We start from the raw sequence: 14,357 nt of genomic DNA, 5'->3' as shown, positions 1-14,357 counted from the left end.
TTTCTTATTTTGATGTTTTGAGCTCTTTTGTGTTTAGGACAATATATACTAATTTTTAAAGTATCAAATTGAATTTTTGTTCAATAAAAATCTTTCAATGCGACTGTGGCTTTTTTCCCCAAAACTTTTGTCTTCAAAATAACGGTGTGTCTTATATTCCAAAAAATACGGTAAATATCTTTTGTCTTGAACATTTGCTAGATGAAACAAGATTGAACAAGGTGATCATATTGATTCTGAACTTGGTGAGAAACAGTTTGGAAGTTTAAACAATGATAAAGCTCTTTAGCCAGATAATATTTCTCCAAGGGTTTTGAAGGAGGTTAAGAATTGGATATGTGAGCCATTTGCTGCTACTTGTTGTAAGTTCTTGAATAGTAGGCAGGTGCTAAGGGATCGGAAGTTGGCTAATATTACTCCTCTTTTTAAGGGAGGGGATAAAAATTGTCTCAGTAATTATAGGCTTATTAGTCCTACATCAGTGGTGGGAATGATTTTTAAAAGTCTGATAAAATATGCCCTGAAAAGTCATTTAAAAAAGTTTCAAATCTTGTTTGATAATCAACATGATTTCACTTAAGGAAATTCTTGCTTTACTAATATTTAAAATTTTTCGAAAAGGTTATTGCTTATGTAGATAAGGGTATGAGTGTAGATGTGGTGTACATGGATTTTCAGAAAGCAGTTGGCAAGACACCTCAAAAAAGGCTTGTTCAAAAATTATATCTGTGGATGTGGAGGATAAGTTGATTCTTGGATTTAATAAATGACTGAGTGGAAGAAAGAAGAGGATTGTTATAAGTGAAGTTCAGTCAAACTGGATTAATGTCATAAGAGTGGTACCTCAGGGCTTAGTATTAGGATATTTTCTCTTTTTGATTTACATCAATGACATACATGAAAGAATGCTCAATAAATCATTTAAATTTGCTGATTATATTATGGTTTTGGATGTTGGTGGCTCAGAGGGGGATACTGCTGATTTACAAAAGGATTTAGATCATTTAGTGAGTTAGGCAAATAAACGGCAGATGGGTTTTAATTACAATAAATGTAAGATAATGCATGTGAGTTATCATAATTTGAATTATAAATATAATTTTGATTGGAATAACCTTAACAGTATTATGGAAGGTAGGGATCTTGGTGTTCTGGTTGATCGATCTCTTAAGCCATCCAAGCAGTATGTTATTGTTAGTGGTAGAGTAAATATGATTTTAAGCTGTACCTACAGAAATACAGAATACAAGTCTAAAGAGGTTATTATTTCATTATATAAGTCACTGATTAGGCCACATTTGGAGTATTCTGTTCAGTCACGGGTTCCATACTTTAAGAAGGACATTGAATTGTTGGAAAAAGTTTAGAGAAGGGCTACTGGGATGGAAAGGTTGTCACATGAGGATAAGTTAAGATCTCTGAAATTGTTTTCTCGTGAAAAAAAAGAAAGAGTTATAAGAGATGTGATTGATGCATTTAAGATTGTTAAGGGAATTGATAGTGTTGATGCATCATCTTTTATCTTAATGGTGAGAATGGTGCCTGGGATGGAGGGGTTGTCATACAAGGAAAGACTGAAATCTCAAAATGTTTTCTCTTGAAAAAAGAAGTTAGGGGGATCTGATTGAAATGTTTAAGATTCTAAAGAGAATTGATAGTGTTGATGCATAATTTTTTTTTCACATTCAACAGTGAGAATAGTAGGACTAGGGAACACAAATATAAATTTTGGCAGGGTAAGAGTCACTTCAGCTAAAACAGTTTTATTTTTCTAACAGGATGGTTGGCCATTGGAATGGGTTAACCTCAGATGTTGTGGACACAGTAAGTTCAAGAGAGTTTAAGGGAAGTCTTGATAAATATCTGAATGATAAGGGCTGACTTTGAGTTTTTTTTTTTTTTAATTTTAATAGCTTAGTTCAGATAATGGTACAGCTATGATGATCAAACAAGTTCACTGTTATCCATAAATATTATGTTATTAATTTATTTTGTTTCTGAATGACGAGTCAAGCCAATTCAAAGTAAAATAAATAAATAATATTAATAATAAACAATTTGGTGTTAAAATATTTTATACATTGCAATCGTGGTGTCTGTCAAAGCATTCATCTGTCTCCCATTTGAAAAGCTGTGCACATAGGCAAAGCTCAATATTCACTTTTGAAATGATGGGAGAACAGGAATGAATAATGTTGATGCCAAATTTTATTTTGCAAGCACGACATTCTACACTAAATTGTTAAGAATTAATCACACTATCATTCACATTTCAAAATGTGACATTACTTGAAGAATAAATATCAAGATTTTACCATACGTTATTGTTGAGCAGTTATTAGCATGACTGAAATTCATGAAAGTTCATGAAATAATTCAAATTGATAGATTAACTTAAATTTTTCCCATCACTGGGGATGGGTACTTTTGCTTGTAAATATATAATTTGATGTTAATAAAAATCATAAACCTAAACATAATGTTTAATGACTCAAAAAATTCATAAATATTACAGCTCACAAACTTAATGTGTTTCACACCACAAAGAGTTTGTTCAAGGTATTGATGATAGTAATATACATCTAGATTACAACTTTGTCTGTTGTAATCCAGCCAGCCTGATAAGCCCTGGTTTTGGGTGAAAAGCCTCATCAGCAATGGATATAGCACATATAATGTGGTAACATTTATTAAATATATTTTTACTTTTGTAAGTTTTTATAATAAAGAAAAATTAAACTAAATTAATATAAAGAAATGGCTAGTACATTGGAAAATCTATAGTAAAGTATATTTTATTTTAATATATTATAAACTCAGTAATCCCTTTTGCAGTTTGCTTGAGGTCAAAAGTTTTTGACCGTATTTGATATATGATAAATATTAACAAGTTATTCTTTATAACCATATATGACATAAAAAGAGCTGAGCATTCTTCTTGCTGTGTAATTCAGTGTAAGGTTTTAATTATGAAGTCAAGCATAGATATTGATAAATAATATTTCTTTTATTATTATAATCTATTTTTTTGTATATTATTGCAATGTAGCAGCATATATATATATATGTGTGTGTGTGTGTGTGTGTGTGTGTGTAAGATATCCATCAAAAACTTGGTGCATTTTGTGTCCAGTTATTACAAATTATCTTTTGAACATAAGTGAATTAACATTCTAACTAAAGTGGAAAAAATAGATTGAAGTGAAAACAAATTTATGTCTAATTACTGTTCCGTTTTTTAAACTTTTTTTTACTATTGCTGCCCTACTTTAATTTCATAACACACGTTGAACTATTTATGATGTGGCGAGTAAAAGCATTCACAAGGTTTATTCACATTTTCTGACATTAGACTTATTTTGTTTTAATATTTGCTCACCAGATCGAATGTTCCCATTGAGGAAGCATGGTTCATCCTTTAGATTTTTGATTGAAACAATTGAGACATTATTTCATTAGAATTTAAAAATGAACAACATATGATCCCTAGTTTTGTACAAAAATTACTTTCTAGGATATGAACAATTATAATTTTTTTACTTTTCTGTCAAAATGACAATAAGTGTAAAATGTATAGTATATATTTTAAAAGAATTATTGTTATATAATGTAAACAAACTCTCTTTCCCAATAAGTGATAAAAATAAACTGCTGTTTTATAAATTGAAATTTATTCTGGTCTTTATAGGTGACTCATTTATATTCATAACTCTTATTACAATTGTAATAACAAAGTAACAATTGTTCAGGTTCTTATCTTAAAGCATGAATAGCATAAAATGTTTGGAAAGGCTTAAATTCCACATGTGAGCAATTTGAAAGAAAACCTAGAATATTATAAAATTCCCATTTTGCCCTTGATGAAGAAAGTTTCACCTTTCGAAAGTGCCTGGGTTATAGGGTTTTCTATTTTTGTCTTAAATTGATTTTTTGATCCTGCGTGTTTTCTTAACATCATAGATAACATAATATTATGATATGTTTGAAATTCATAACAATTTTTTTTACAACTTGATTTTTTCTAATATTACTAGACAAAATTCATATAATTATTGGATCACAAGTTTTGTTCTAAATTTGTTCTAAAAGTTTCTATTGTGCAGTAATTTTTTCATCTGTACACCTTCTAGGTGGTTAATGAATTCTCATTTTTTAGTGCAGTCAATTAAGACAAAATTGGTTTTTGTTTATTAATAAAATGATTCATTTACATAGAGTTCAGGATATAAAATGCATTCTTTTAATATCTTTTATACTCCAAGTAGTTTGTGCTGCTAATGCTTAAATTTGTTTAAGTATTGTTACAAAATATTCATAAATGAAACAAGTATCATTTATATATCTGAAATATGAGTTCAGTTCAGGGGTTCATTGGTTAAGAACTTTTTCATCTGCTGTAATTGTTTTGTATACCATTTATCAGAATAAATGGAAAGGAAAAGTAAAGTGTTTGATGAATGTGAATGTTTTATTGCTTCATTGTTTTAAGTAATTATGCATGGTTAATTTGTTTAACAGTCATTATCTTCCTTGAAAGTTGATTTTATTACTTTAAGAAATTAAGTTCAAATAAATGTGTGAAGTTTGAAATATTAACAGTGATTTTTGGTTTATAGCAATAATCAGCATAGGTCAATAATGTGGTATTTTCAATAAAAATGTTTACCTGCACAATGGTCAGTTGGAGGTTTGTAGAATATCAGACTGTGGAGTATAAGGTTCTCTCAGATCTACAGCCAAAACTCTCAAGCAGAAACTCAATACCAAGAGTTTTGAAGAACACAAATATTTATTTACAAAAATACAATCACATTATAATACAGAAACTTAACAAAGGAACATGTTTGATGGTGGTGTTTTAAACTGATAAGAGCAAGACTAAGAATGTATTCTAAAAACTCTTATCAATTTGGTGTGTCTCTCCTGTAAGTTAAAAGAAAATCTAAATCTTAGAAATAAACGTGAAACCCAAGTTGATCGAAAAACAAAGTAAAATCTGAATTAAGTTTGGATTTCACAAAAAAAAAGTTAAACCACAGTCTAATAAAACAATTAAACAACTTTTCCAAGTTCAAATCAGTACAGGTCACTGTACTAGAACATCACAAGTTAAAATTCAATCCAAAAGCTAATACAAACAAAAGTTATACTTACCAAAGTTACAAAAGCTACACAAATTAGTTAGCTTAATAAAAGAAAAGTAAGTTTAAAAGAAAGTACATTAACTTTAAAAGTTATATCTATATCTAAGTTTGAAAAAAAATCCTGTCTTAAAGGTACAAACTTGGCTTTAAATTTAAAAACAAAATATTGAAGAAGCCAAGTTTGCACATGAAATGTATCATATATTCAAGATCTGTGTCCACAGATAGTTGATCTCTATGTTGTAGCTACCCATGACCTTTATCCAATTTGGCAACAGAAAATATAAGTTTCTATTTCTGTATGTCACGTACTATCTTCACAGCAACAAAGTCTATTAATTGACAACTAGTGAACCCACATTTTGCATGCTTTACAAACAGGTAAAGTTAAAGTCTCACGTGAGCAAACCTGTGCAATGAAACTGAGAACTCTGGAAAACATAATAATTTTGAAAGAATATAGATCTTAACCAAGGGTGTAGCAGAAAATAGCACCATCCTGTACTACAATCAATAATGTGTTTTCCATTCTTTTTTTTTTTAATGAGCTGTGTTTATGTTTTATGATAACTTATGTTTGTGTAATAATAATTAAAAGTCAATGAAAAATTATAGAAATAAATGTAGATGTAAACTGACACTAAGTTACAATAAAAATATCAAACATAAAAGAAATGTGATTGAACAGTAATGGTGTGGAAATATTCAAGAAAGTATTTATTTTTAATTAAACCTAAAACTTTGCGAATTTTTATAGTAAGGGAATAATTGTTTTTAAGTGATTCATGATATTTTGTTTGTTTTTTTTTCATCTAGTATGTCAAACCCATTCACCTGATTTTGTCATCATTTCTCAATTATAGTTTATGAATCATAATCTTCCTGTACTTGTCAGCAGTCAGGGCATCATCAGTTTTGTGTAGATTACCAACACCTTTGACTGGGTTGCAGCCCCAAAATTGTACATGTTTTAATGTAGATATTGTACATTGACTATGGTGCCAGTTTCTTCTCTGCCATTGAACAAACTATTTTCAGTTGATACTGAATAATTCACACTTGTATAATCTGTTTATGGTCCAATTATTATTTCAACCTTTTTTTTTTGGTTACATCTTCTCAACAGTAGTTTTTGAATAACTACATCTTCATTGAAGCTACTTCATGTTAATATGCATCTTACTGTTCTCAATGTAACATTCACAACTGTATTTAGAAAAAGGGCCACTAGCAAGATCTGTTCTCAGCCTTAGTCTATCTCACAAAATATGTACCCTAAGATATTTTTAGAGAGTTATAGCTTTCACCCTCAATCGCTTCAGATATTAACGGTGGCAGTTTCACATATTATCTTTAGAGTCTTGTACATTGCTCATACTGAAACAAGGAATTTGCCAAAATGTTTTATATGGATTATCTTTGCCCAGCCAAAGCTTTGATTTCTCATGCTTATTAGCCTGGCATGGCCAGGTGGTTAGGGCACTCGACTCGCAATCTGCGGGTCGCGGGTTCGAATCCTTGTCACACCAAACATGCTCGCCCTTTCAGCCGTGGGGGCGTTATATTGTGATGGTCAATCCCACTATTCGTTGGTAAAAGAGTAGCCCAAGAGTTGGCGGTGGGTGGTGATGACTAGCTGCCTTCCCTCTAGTCTTACACTGCTAAATTAGGGACGGCTAGTGCAGATAGCCCTCGTTTAGCTTTGCGCGAAATTAAAAAAAAAACAGACAAACAAACTCATGCTTGTCGTACAGTATTTCAGTCCTAGTAACCATTAATGGAATATCACATTAGTACTTCTGGACATATAGTATGACTACCTGCACTTTTATAGGCTTTATCTGATGTGGAACTTTCTGATTAGGTGTTTAACAACCAATCACAGTAAAAACTATCAATATGTGACTTAACTCTGTTGCAGTTAATTTTTACAAGTGTGGTATTCTTATAGTATTTGCCTTTTGTGCCATTTTTCTTCACGATTTCCTTAATTATTTTTTATACTGTACGTGTTTATTAATAAAAACATTTGAAAAATATGTACGTGAACTTGAGAAAAAAATTTTATTTTTATAATTTAATAGGAACTTGAAATGAGAATAGAGACACAGAAACAAACTCTAAATGCACGAGATGAAAGCATCAAGAAACTTATGGAAATGTTACAGAATAAAGGTGTAGGTGAGTAAAATGTAAATGTTCAGGGACATTTTGTTTAAAAAAAAAGAAAGCTAACCTTGCTAGTTGAAAACTTAAAATTCTTTCTGATGCAAGGGGATATACATGAGGGCAGATATTGCAGACTCGGATATGGAGGGTTGAGATTGTTATATTAAAACGATTTTGAATATGCAAATCAGAAAGTCACATGAAAGCCATGGCTGATGTAAGTTGCTGTGAAATGTCATATATACATTCTGACATTGTTTGCCATTTTGCAATGTGGTACCAGCAAAAACTCATCATCTTTGGGAAGGATATGTAACATATGAAAAATATTAATGCACTCAGATCATACAGATATGTTCATATTGAGGATTTAGTAGTTTCAAGATGCTGATATCCCTTGTATTTAATAGTAGCACTGGAAACAAAGACAAGGCTTCCAGTCATAACTTCAGTTCAGTCGTGTACACAAGTTGCTTCCACGATATATTCAGTAAAGGAAGACCAATTGTATAAAATTGTATGACAGTACGTACTGGGAAAATGTGATAGTATGTGTACCTTGATAAGTGTAACTAGTTTCATGCCATTACCCACCAGTCAAAGAATGAAAACTATTTTTAATAGTAGTAAACAACATGTCACAATTTTTATATTTTTTTGAAGTCACACATGATTATCACTGGATACTATGCCAGGAGCAAGTTAGGGATCAGAAGAGTGAATTCTGCTGATAGTCATCCACATTTCTCAAATGAGAAACATAATTCTTTCTATGTTCATTCAGCATATGTATATGAATATTTATTCAATTCACAATTTCACACTACTTTGCCCCTCCCCCCGGAATAATTTATATGGATGTCCATGATTCTGCTTACTATCAGATCAATGTTCTGAACCCTTTGTACCACACAGAAATATCAGCTTTGTACAGAAACAAGACAACAGGGTATGAGTTTACTAAGACAAGGCTTCCAGTCATACCTTCAGTTCAGTCGTCAAGTAGATGAAGAATGAAGCTCATATTCAAGCTATTTCATGTGAAAATGTATTAAAAGTTGTTGGATACAGCACTTATTGTGCAACTGTACTGTTGAAATAAGTGCTAGGAAATTTCATCATTATACACTAGGTGGATTATGGAAAACAGTCAGAGTGGAGTGGTGTGCCTTGGACATGACAACCTTATGGCAGAGTCTTTTGTAATGTTGCAGAGCTATTGTAAAGGTGCAGTTATTGGTAGACCATGTCCAGACATGTCAACATGGACTTAACTTACATGGTGATATTTTATAATTGTTTTAATATAACATACTCAACCTTCTGTATAAGTAAGTACAAGAAACTCAAACCATATAATAACACAGACGTTCTAATGCTTGAACCAAGGAGAGAAAACGTTTACTAGTCATGGTTATTTGGTAATCTATAATAATAGTAAACAATATATGTTCTGTCTTACAGGAGGTAAAATGCTGGAGGAGGAGAAAATAGAGATGGAGAGACTAAAAACAAGACTTGCAGAGGAACAAACTAAATCTCGCCATTTTGGTGCAATGCTAGAAAACAGAGAAAGAGAACTGGGCAAGGTAAAATTCAGCTATTTCAATATTTAGAGATGAATTTAAGAAAATTTAATTTAGTTTCAGTTCATCTCTGCTATGAAAACCAATACATTTACTTTTCCTATTGGTTGAAAATCACTTACTTAAACTAGTATTTAACTATTTAACTAGTACTTATATTTTATGTGAATAAATACATGGGTTGTTAAAGAGAAAGACAAGCAGCAAGAAAAATAAACACAAGATAAATAGCCATAAAAATTAACAGATATGAATAGTTTGGTAATGACAGTAACATGGAGATATATTATTAATGTATTATATATTAACACTGCTACAAATTCACATTAAGAACAGTAAATTTAGTTAATTTAAAAATTCTCTTTGGGAAAGTTAATTGTAATATATCTTCATATTACTGATATATATATATATATATATATATATATAATCTATAATGAATCTTTTGTTCTACACGAAAAAGAACTGAAGCATTAATACCAGGATTCTTTTAAAAAAAGGATTATTCATTAGACATTTGCAAGTTCAACATAATATACTTGCAATTTAAAAATGCTGAGCTTGAATTTCTACACATGACTCAACTGAGCTTCAAACTTTTAAATCAACAATATAACCTTGACTCAAGAAGTTAAGAAAAAAGAACTAGAAAGAAAGAAACCCAAATTTTGTATATTGTCACAGAATCTGATACAACACTTACACTTACTAATTGTAACACATAATTATAACAAAATTTGCTTAATAATACAACACTTATAAACTTTCTGCTTCATTATAATTCACAAACTTATAAGCTCTCACCAAGTTTCTAGCAATATCCAATCTTTAACTCCATGTTCTCAATCATTTGATTTATGCAGTATAAGTTCTCTTCTCTTTTATTTAATTTGCTGCCAGACAATGAGGTTATAATTAAATGCAGTATGATTATTGGCTATTGGAAAAACATCTGATCAGTTTAGTTAAAGACTGGTTTGTGTATGAAAGTAGTTAACAAATGGTGACAAAGGCCTCAGCACTGTTCAGTGTCAGTCATCTTGTCTCACTGTGAGAGTAGTGTTATAATGAACTCTAATGGGATATGAATTAGCATCAATAAGCAAACTCAAATGACACCTATATCAAACAACAGAGATATAGATAAATTAAATTTAAACAGAATAATTAACAAAAATGAAGGAATACTACCTTGCAGATTTAACTCATGATAAAACCTGACTGATGAGAAGCACAAAATTTGAATATTACATAAATTTTTCTTACAGTAGCCTTTTCTAATAGCACTTGTAAACCAGAATATTTTTCTTGTGTTATTACTTTCTCAAACTTCATTATATTGTAAGTTTGTTTCAAAGGAATTATTTCAATTTTCTAATGCATTTTTGTAAAGTATAATTAATTTTTAATGAATCTAGATAGAACAGCTGTCATTTTTGCAAGTGGTATACTGTTTTTTTTTTCTCTAAATCATTTTATACACTTACTTGTAAACTTAACTGTAACTCATAAATGTCACTGTTTTCCAACTTGTGCATGGACATGGGCTCTTATTCAGAAGATGTTTGCAAACTGACTTTTATGAAAACAAAAGATTTCCTTCAACATTCTTTTAGACCTCATCACACAATAAAAAAATCTGTACTAAAGTATTAAACTGGATTAAATTTAAAAAATACTTATACAGCTCAGCATTTGGGTTTATTTGTTTCAAGTCATTCTATTTATTTCATGTTAATAATGAAAAATATACTTTTGAATTTCATCTTAGATTTATGGTATGGATAGAGCCCTTTAATATGTTGTATTCAGTCAGTATCATTTTTATAAGTGCAATCAGAAGGCATGTTGGTTTAGAAAAAACAAAATCAAAACTTTTTAAATTCAGATTTGTAGTATTAGTTTTGTTTAAGCATAAATAGATCAGTTATATTGGATAAATGATGTTAATTATATTAATTAGTAAATAGTTCAGCCGATGTTTATTAAGATAATCTAATAATAAAAATGGGTTAATTTTTCAAGTAGAGTAATCCCGAAACATTTAAAGCCATACTAAGTTGATGTGTTAACATTATATTTATACATAGTGTTGCATCAGCGAGGTCACGTGACTAGTGTCACGCCACGTTTCTAGAAGTATCTTGTTCCTTAGTGAATGCCGTAGCATTTACTAGATATAGGGTAGTCTGGTATATATAAGATGGTCACGGCGTGATGTGACAATAATGTGTGTAGACAGTGAGCAATTGATCTGCAGTCAGAGAGTATTGTTGAAGTTGAGCATGTTCGTTGTTATAGCGTTTGTTTTAGTGCGATTGTTGAAATTAAGTGTATCGTAAAGTTATATTCGGAAAGAATAAACCAGTTTTATTAAGTAAGGACTTGTGTCGCTAAAGTTTCGTCGGAACGAATTTACGGGAAATCAATTAACAAACGGAGACGTAACAATAGTTTTAAACATATTCTAAACCACCTAAGAGTTCCTGTTAACAAAAAAATTATCTTACTGTATGGAATGTGTGTGTGTGTGTGTGTGTATTTCATTAATGGTTGAAAATTATCTTCAAATTACACCTTTATTAAAGGCAACATTATAAATACCATTTATTAGTTTAGTTTGATAGCATGGATAATTTGCAAGAGATGGCACATAAATCCACAAAAGTACTTTATTGCTAGTCTAGTACATTTGTGTCTCAGATTGATATCATGTATTATTATGTGATTATAAAAGGAAATAAATATGTTGCTAAAAACACCTCTTAATCTTTTGGCTGACTCGTTTGAATTGTTAATAAATACTTTCATAAAAGTAAATGTGTCATAAGAAATAGAACTACTGGAAATGTATGCCCAAGTATGCATTCATAATGTTTAATCAAAATTCTGTGGTTATTTAACAAAAGTAGTGTGTGGTCCTTATGTTTCTGTGACATATTCTTGTCAGCTGATTTCTCTTCATGACTTTCAAGAAGCATGCGAGTTCTTATTGACTGACAAATACTGATGTTACCAAGATGTATGTTAACCTATACAATCATTTCAAATATGCAAATTAATGTAAAACTACACATTCTCCATGAGATCCAATTATCGACTTTCTAAACCATCTGCAGTGACTGTCATTTATAATTTCATTTGTTATCACACCTTGTTATTATATTCACATTTATTTAATATTAATCAATTATAATATTTGTCATGCATCTTTCGAAAGGTATGCAGCTATTACTTTGAACCCTTTTGTGGAATCTGATAAAAACCTGGGATGAGAGATTTAAAATACTTTGTAATACTTGTGTAATACTTAAAACTTAGTTTTTTTTATCTTCAAGTTGGTTTTAACTTTACTTGATTTATTTTGAATGTAAAAGTATAGAGTTAAAAAATGTGGCTCAAAGGGAATTGGTGACCAATTTATTGTGAATCAATTTTTATAAGGAATCAAACATATTAAATTGATGAGATAGACTGAGTTAGGCAAGCTTCAAATATAGTTTAAATTCTATAAGCTTGTATTAGTGTTGAGAAAACAAAGCATTTTTGTGTCAATAGAGTATAAGATATAGTTTTTCTTCTAAAAATATAAATTAAAATAGTTGCAAATACATCTAGTATTATTTTTCTTTCTAATTTGTTCTTAGATATATCAAAGAAATAATGTAGAAGATTTAACTTGTAATATTACTATTTAATGATAACACATTTTCTGAATGAAAATGTACTACACACATTAGTAGAAAATCAAGGAAGTTTCTTGAAGTTAAGGTCTAAGATGTTTAGATCCTACTAGTTTATGTAGATTAGTTTTTCTGTGATAAATAATTATCACTAATGTGACTTCCTAATAATTTGTTCTTCAATTCTAACTTTGTATTGGATGGAAGATAGAAAAATTTTAGGTGCAAATCACTAGTAACTTTTTTTTTTAATCCAAAACAAGAGGGAATCCTCAATAGCTGTGACACTTGAAATTCTTCTGGGCAGGATAAGAGTAAATTAATCTATGAGACCTTGGGCTTGGTTAAATAAATCAATTGAAAGGGTTGGGCGTCCTGAGTCCAAAACTGTAATTAGATCTCAAATTGGTCAAGAGATGACGAGGCTATGAGATAAAAGGTTGTACTTGAAAAACTCAGAGCCATTCTATGAGCAGCTAAAAAAACTAGTGTTTTGGAAACAAGACTATTTTAGACTATGTGTCCGAAATTTGGATTTGGTTTTGAACTGTCCTGAATATTTATCAATGTTTTTTGGAAGTTATCTGAAATAAGTATCTTAAAACTCTTAATCATTGACTTTTCTCAAAAGTTTTACTATTATTACTATTGCCTATTTCAGCTTGGTTTTGTCTTCAGTTTTATTTTTATTTCAAGTGTACAAGTTTCTGAGTTTCTACAATATTCTCAAATGAAACATTTTCTGGATGGATGTGTTTTATAAGGACTAGATATCTAAAAGTCTTCCATCATAGGTAGGGATTGGTATTTCTAGTATTTTTTTGCTATCAAAATTAAATATGGAACATAAATCATCTCTGCCCTGCTATTAAGTGTTGAATAATTTTATATAGATGGACACAAAGAACAATTTTTTTTAAATAAAATAATCTAGTTGCATCATTTTTGTTCAAAGCATTTCTCTGGTAAACATATTTCATAGTTTAATTGCGTGGATAATATATTTTCAAAATAACTATTATCATTTGTAATTTAAAAGATATATTTGATTTGATATTTTTTATTTATGTGCTGATAAGATGTTTTTATACTTATTCAAATATTTACCTTATTATCAAAATTGGGAACAAGCTTTTACAGTTTGTATTATTTGCAAAATCAACTGATTTTTGATCTTTTATATAAAGTAAAATTTTGCTTTTTAGCAGTATTATTGCATTTCTATAGTATACTGGTGTGGCTGACCTAGATATGATTGCCTTATAGTTTTCACAAAATATATTTTTATATCCTTGACTATCTCTCAAGTTAGTTCTAACTAACTTAACGATTCTTTTTGGAATAACATATTTATAATCTACATTTGAATGTGCTAGAAAAAAACTATATGCAAGCTATATTTTTAATGTTTTAATTTGTTAGCTAGAGGGCACAGAACACCAAGAAAGCTTGCATCAATATATTTAGTTTGATTTTTATTTATATGTTCATAAGATTTTTATATTTAGTCATACATTTATTATTAAAATTGAGCACAACCTTGTATATTTTATATTATTTGAAAAATCAGCTGATTCCTGATCTTTTATAAAAAAATTAATTTTGTTTTCTCAAAAGCATCATTTAATTTTTGTAGTATACTGGTGGCACTGACCTAGACATGATTGCTTTATGGTGTTCATAAAATATCTTTTTCTTCTAGATATAATTGTTAAAGAATAGTTCATGATACTAATAAACATTGAATACGTATTGAAATGTGGTAAGTCACGTTA

At 29.8% G+C, this 14,357-nt stretch overlaps 1 protein-coding gene and 1 long non-coding RNA gene across 2 annotated transcripts in view; one reads left to right on the top strand and one right to left on the bottom strand.

Moving 5' to 3' along the window:
• The window catches only part of LOC111086697, a 22,291-nt gene extending 8,349 nt beyond the window's left edge, over positions 1–13,942 (bottom strand). The window contains exon 1 of the long non-coding RNA XR_002611426.1: positions 13,929–13,942. This is a non-coding gene — a long non-coding RNA (uncharacterized LOC111086697). The remainder of the gene's footprint in view (positions 1–13,928) is intronic.
• The window catches only part of LOC106463148 (trichohyalin-like), a 34,823-nt gene continuing 33,773 nt past the window's right edge, over positions 13,308–14,357 (top strand). The window contains 1 exon segment of the mRNA XM_022390572.1: positions 13,308–13,376. The gene's annotated coding sequence lies outside the window, so the exon portion shown is untranslated.

Source organism: Limulus polyphemus, unplaced genomic scaffold (genome assembly GCF_000517525.1).
Source record: "Limulus polyphemus unplaced genomic scaffold, Limulus_polyphemus-2.1.2 Scaffold1335, whole genome shotgun sequence".
In the NCBI taxonomy this organism is placed as follows: domain Eukaryota; kingdom Metazoa; phylum Arthropoda; class Merostomata; order Xiphosura; family Limulidae; genus Limulus; species Limulus polyphemus.
This window is presented reverse-complemented; position numbering and strand designations above follow the sequence as displayed.